The 6,291-nt window shown below is 34.0% G+C and overlaps 1 protein-coding gene across 1 annotated transcript in view; it reads right to left on the bottom strand.

The window, feature by feature from the left end:
- Window positions 1-5,706, bottom strand: part of LOC108574639 (inositol-pentakisphosphate 2-kinase) — a 60,316-nt gene extending 54,610 nt beyond the window's left edge. Inside the window, exon 1 of the mRNA XM_017937265.1 lies at window positions 5,665-5,706. The gene's annotated coding sequence lies outside the window, so the exon portion shown is untranslated. The remainder of the gene's footprint in view (window positions 1-5,664) is intronic.
- Window positions 5,707-6,291: the final 585 nt, after the last annotated feature.

Here is a 6,291-nt window from a genome sequence, read left to right as displayed (position 1 = left end):
AGACCTCCCCTACCCCCCCGTAAACATATAAAAATTACAAATATAAATTTTTTTTTTCCAACGTTGGCGGTCACCCATCTTAAACATCAGCCGCGAGGAATGAAGCTTGACTTGGAAAGCTACCGAAGAGTCACCCTACCCACTCCCCGTTTCTCCCCCCATGTAAAAACTGCATTCTTATAGTATTTGCAGTTAGAATAACTACAGTAAATTTACCATCGACCAATAAGTACACACTTTTCATGCTCCACATCTATAAACACGGTACACAAATTTACCAAATGTACTTTTACAGATTGTAAATTAAATCTAGGGAAAATAAATTTAAAAAAATTTTTCTTTTTCACGTGTACGAACCAAGATAAGAAGCGACGTTACTTATAGGGTGACCTAATAATATCTCAATACATACTTGGCCTAAAGCTGTGTTCACGTTGCTTAGGCAAAGTGTGAAATAACATTTTCAAATCGTTACGCTTTAAACATTTCTTAAAAAAATCTCGACAATGTATACAGAGTACACATTGTACGTATCGTCTATTAATCATGATAATTCGTTAAAACGTTCAGGACGATGTGACCCATCGGTGGGTCATCGAGCTTATTCTATAAAATTCTGTTAGAATTTTAGTGCAGGTGCTGCTCGAGTGGGGAAGGAAATCAATCCACAGTCAACAAATTACCCCACCCTTTAATATAAAAGTACAAAATAACGAGATAGACGGGATCGCACGTCTGCTGCGTTTCTTTCTTACGTTACACGCTTCCGGAAGGAGGAAAAACTCCGACCCACCGGAAGTCGGTAGATCCCTGTTGGTGCGCGCAGCTCTCGTCGATCGCGATTATACATAAAGGCTTATTTCCAACAAATTCTATGAAAAAAAAAAAAAAACTGTACATTTAAGAGCTGAAAAGATTAGAAACTGAATATTAACACGTTGAATGCCGAAAGATTAGTAAAAGCATTTAATTTAAATAAATGGTATTATTTGTAAAATTTTCATCTAATGCATCATACAGAATTAATTAATTTAAATAGTTTTATTTCTAACTGCTCACACATTATTTACGCATACAGCAATGTCTGGTATTAAAATAAGAAATTCATTTCAGCGTCGTGGACAAGTTACATACAAGTTCGTGTCGAATTTTACAATTTAGATCAATATTTCCAGCAAATCTCTAAATTTGACAAAAACAAAACGTAAACGCCTTCTCATTCCACAACTTTTTCCTGTTTTTTTTTTTCCTTTTTATTGAAAAGACCATTACGTCTGTCGTCGTTATCGAATTTCTTTAGATTTTCGTTAAAACATTTCTCGCTTTTGGCACGAAACGAACTCATGGATCGGCCTTCAACGTGTTAAATGATAATAATGTGACGCACCGGTGACCACATTCTTCCATAAAATTCTATGAAAAAACACGTATTCTGAGGAGCTGAGAAGATTAGAAATTGAAAAAAATTAAGTATTAACGATAATAAACACTTCGGTAAAATCGAACAGTCCACTCGTAAGCGAGCGTTTCGTGAATTTTACTGGTATCTTGAACGTGTTAAATCGGTATCGAATCGATACTGAATTCTATGTCGACTTTCATACTACTGTATATTATGTTCCAAAAGGAAAGGAGGCATAAAGGCTTGGCAATTTACTAACATCAGGGCCATCTAACTGTTTTGTAGATCCATCCTACTTTTCTTTCAATGCTCACGGGGTGCTCAACTCGGATCATGCGTAGATGAGCTGTTTGGTTTGGAAATAGTAACGTCAGAGCGTGTTCGTTGAAAAATCCGTTCGCCAAACGAGCAAACTTCGAAAAGAATCTTTGTGTCAGTTTCTACATGTAAGTTTACTAAACTACAGCTATTCATTCTTATTTTTATCGTTGCAATAAAAATTCATAGAATTACTATCTCTCTCAGACAGTTCCAATTACCGTTTAGATTAAACATATTTTTACCAGATAGTAAACACGAAATAGCGAGTTTCAACGAAAATTCAAATTAAACTAGCTCTCTTACGATTTATACTTTCGTAAGTGTCTTTACCTTGCTTTCCAAGCAAAGCGATAATCTAAAGCAACGGTAATTCCATTAATGACAGGAACGTTTTTTTTTTTTTTTCGGTAAAACTGTAAAGCAGAAACTGGTTTTCGCGTAAACCTGTAGAGCTATCGATGTTACAAGATAGAGAGGACATGTTCGACCATTGCTATAATAAGTATGATAGATGTTGAAGCGTACAATTTTTAACCACGCTGCAATTAAACTGGGAACGAAAGAAAAATAGTAGATAGATCGTGATGAAAAGAAAAAAAACCTCGAGTATTATACGGTGTTATTTTTCACTAGATTCTAATTTCGATATGGTAATTCGGAAGAGATTGTAGTCGAGTTTTATTTTTTCCACCAGAAATATAAATGTATGTACATACACTGAAGTGAAAATCTAGTTCGACCTGTTTCGTGTATCGTAAAAATTAATTCCTCGTTCCACCTATTATCTTCGACAACAAAGTAGGTGTGGACGAAGTTAAGCGAGGAACCAAAGGAGTGGAAGAGACTAAGAGAAAACATCTCGAACTCTTAACCGGTTGTGCGATTGAAAATGGGACTCCGCGAGCGAGTATACGTGTGTATGCAACCAGACGGTCGAAGACGCCCAGCATCAGAACCGGCTAACTGTTAGGTGGAACCTCCTTCCACCCAAAGGAAACTCTTCGTTCTACTTTTTTTTTTTCCTCCACCTCTCGGACCCTTCCGATGGATCACAAGCGGTGCTCAGTTTCTGTCATCAGACATTCTGTCTAGAATTTCTAACAAGAAGGCGGTCGGAATATCGGAATCTCGATCGAATTGGTTTTACCGTGCATTTCTGATCCAAAGAATTACCCGGAAAATTGATACATATGTGGAAAATGGATGCGTGTAATTATCCGGAAATTTGATGCATATGTGGAAAATTTATACGAACAATTATCCGGAAAATTTATTCGAAGAATTATCCGGAAAATTGACCCAGAGTTATCCGGAAAATTGATGCGAAGAATTATCCGAAAATTTGATGCATATGTGTATAATTTACTCGAAGAATTATCCGAAAAATTGATCCAAAGAGTTATCCGGAAAATTGAGCCAGAGTTATCCGGAAAATTGATCCGAAAAATACCCGGAAAATTGACACATGTGTAAAATTGATCGAAAGAGTTATCCGGAAAATTGATGCGAAGAATTATCCGAAAATTTGATGCATATGTGTAAAATTGATCCAAAGAGTTATCCGGAAAATTGATCCAAAGAGTTATCCGGAAAATTGAGCCAGCGTTATCCGGAAAATTGATCCGAAAAATACCCGGAAAATTGACACATGTGTAAAATTGATCGAAAGAATTATCCGGAAAATTGATGCGAAGAATTATCCGGAAAATTGATGCGAAGAATTATCTGAAAATTTGATGCATATGTGTAAAATTGATCGAAAGAATTATCCGGAAAATTGACCCAAAGAATTATCCGGGAAACTAATATATACGTGTAAATATTATGTGTAATAATTTCAAATATTAGGTAATTGCATCAAACCTCGAATTAAGTATAAATAATTTGGAATAACGTAAAACTAAAATGTAATAAATTACACAAACGATAAAATACCTGTACAGCTACAAACGAAAAGGAAATGAAGCTGGCAATACTGTTTTGTAATGATCTGAATTTCGTGTTAGTTTGACGTATTCTTTTCCTGACTATGCATCTAAGCGTCAGCTATTTACCGTTTTAGTGCCATATTAAGTAAGAAAAGCTAATGTATTATAGATTAATGAAATTTTGCAATATTCCGTTTAATAAATGAAACGGAAAATTGGAATTGAAGTTGATTTTTCTTACTGATATTACTGTTTTTATCAAATCTTGACCAAAATCTGTGGCGCGAGTTTAATTCGTTACTATATAGCAAAGTATTAAATTGACGGTAAAAGAACGCTAAAAAGGTTTTTGAGTGCATTGTCACTCGTTTTTGAGAAATTTGAGAAAAATTTCGAGCGCTGAGAAGTATGCGTTTAAAATATGGTCGAATACATATTTTCAAACTTAAAAATTTAATCTTGTCTTTTCCCGAAATAGAAAATTTTTTTAAAGTGTTTTTAAAATTTTGAATAGTTTGATTGGCTGAATTGAAATTGTAGAATTCCAACATTTCAATTTGAACATTTCGAAGCTGATTGGCTGAATTTAAATCTTACATAGTTTGAATTCGATTGGCCGAATTAAATTGTGCTTAGTTCAATTGCATTGGCTCAATTTAAACTTTGAATTTGATCGGCTGAATTTAAATTTCGAATTGTTTGAAATCGGTTGGTTGAATTTAAATATTAGAATTGGGATATTTAAATCTGAATAGTTAGAATTTGATTGGTTCAATTTAAATGTTGAATAGCTTGCATTTCATTGGCTAAATTAAAATTTATAAACTTGAATGGTTAGAATTCGATTTGATGAATTTCAATAGATATTAGAATTTCAATATTTTGAATTTGTTTCACTATATTGAAATAACTAAATTTTTACTTGGAATATTCCGAATATACAACGAAAATAATTTTAAAAAGTCATAATAGTCTTTTTAATAATTTTATTTTTACTCAATGAACTCGACACATTCAATATGAAATACACTGCTGCGCGGTCAGACGACTGTTTTGAAACAGTCTGCGTCGCCTCTAGCTACGGCACTCCCCACCACCCACAGGACATTAATAATAAAAAAACGTTTAAGCGTTGTTGATCATTCTGAACTCTAAATGAATTCTAACTCCGAACAAGTTAGAGAAAGTTGTTCCTTTCGGTTTTTCCATTTCTTAACTTACCTCGACTGGCACACACTACTCTCTATCACCATATTCCACCTCCACTAGGTGCACCGATCAATCCTAATAGTTTTGAAACTTGTCACAGAATATTTTTATACGAGAAATAGTCAGACTCAAATGAAAATTTATAGCGACACACTAAATCAAAAATCACTATTCCTAAAAATTTTATTCAAATATCGCACAGAAAATTAAGTTAACATGTGAGAATTCCAGTAGTTTTAAATATTGTCAGAGAATATTTTTCTATGAGAAATAGATTCAATGTCAGATTTGAATATCAGATTCAAGTGAAAATTTGTAGCGACAACACTAAATCAAGAATCACTACTCTTGGAAATTTGATTCAAATACGGCACAGAAAATTAAGTTAGCATGTGACAATCGTGGTAGCTTTAAAACTCGTCGCAGAATATTTTTCTATGAGAAATAGTTAGATTCAATCAAAAATCACTATTCTTCAGAATTATATTCAAGCACCTCGCACAAAATTACGTTAACACGCGAAGAACCCGTAAAAACCGTTAAATACTGCAAAGAGTACAACATCTTTAATATATTGTTTTATAAATTTAGACTGAATAGAGCACGAGAGACGAGAATGCCTAGTCTTCGAACGAACATGATATTTGTGTAACTGAGACGGGGCTTGTATGGCTATCTCCGTTAGCTTAATATGCATGTGTGTATATATATATATAACACGGTAACTCTACGAGGCACGTATGTACATGTATGTGTGCGATAGGTGTAAGTGTGTAATACGTGAGACTCAGCCTGTGCAACTACCTCTGTTGGTTGCGTACGGTGGTATAACTTCACAGACCCATGTGTGGTGCCATACTGTGATAGAGGCGACGTAAATACAATAAAAGAGACATGGACAGTATAGATGTCTCTGTTGGTCTCGTGTTCGGCAATGGCGATAGCCAGTCACGGTGCAGAGTCTGCTATAGGTATAACATAATCTTAGATATAAACTCAAATTCGGATGTTTTAGAATTTCGAATAAAAACAGAAATTTTCTGTAAACAAAAGATTGTCGTAAAATACTCGTTCAGGATGTAATATGCAAATACGGAAAGAGATAAAAGATATACAGAGATATCAGGCTATTTGAGAAAATTTATTGGTTCTTTAAGGAAGAAGAGAAAATATTATTCCGGAAAATAGGGAAAATGGTGAATTTACGTAATGGAATAATAAAAAGAAAACTGTAGACAAATATATAAATATACAAAAAATGTACCATAAAAATAAATAAAATATGCTATAAAAATATAGACAATAAAATTTAGAAATGGAGGAAATTAATTCAGACAGAAGTGCAATTGACTACAGTGAAAAAGTTAGGTTAGGTCCTAACCTAAGAAATGTCCCATACAAATCGATGTTTCGTAAGTGCAAACGGTTTGC

Source organism: Habropoda laboriosa, unplaced genomic scaffold (genome assembly GCF_001263275.1).
Source record: "Habropoda laboriosa isolate 0110345459 unplaced genomic scaffold, ASM126327v1 scaffold175, whole genome shotgun sequence".
In the NCBI taxonomy this organism is placed as follows: domain Eukaryota; kingdom Metazoa; phylum Arthropoda; class Insecta; order Hymenoptera; family Apidae; genus Habropoda; species Habropoda laboriosa.
The sequence above is the reverse complement of the archived record's forward strand: the minus strand, read 5'-3'. Positions and strand labels throughout refer to the sequence as shown.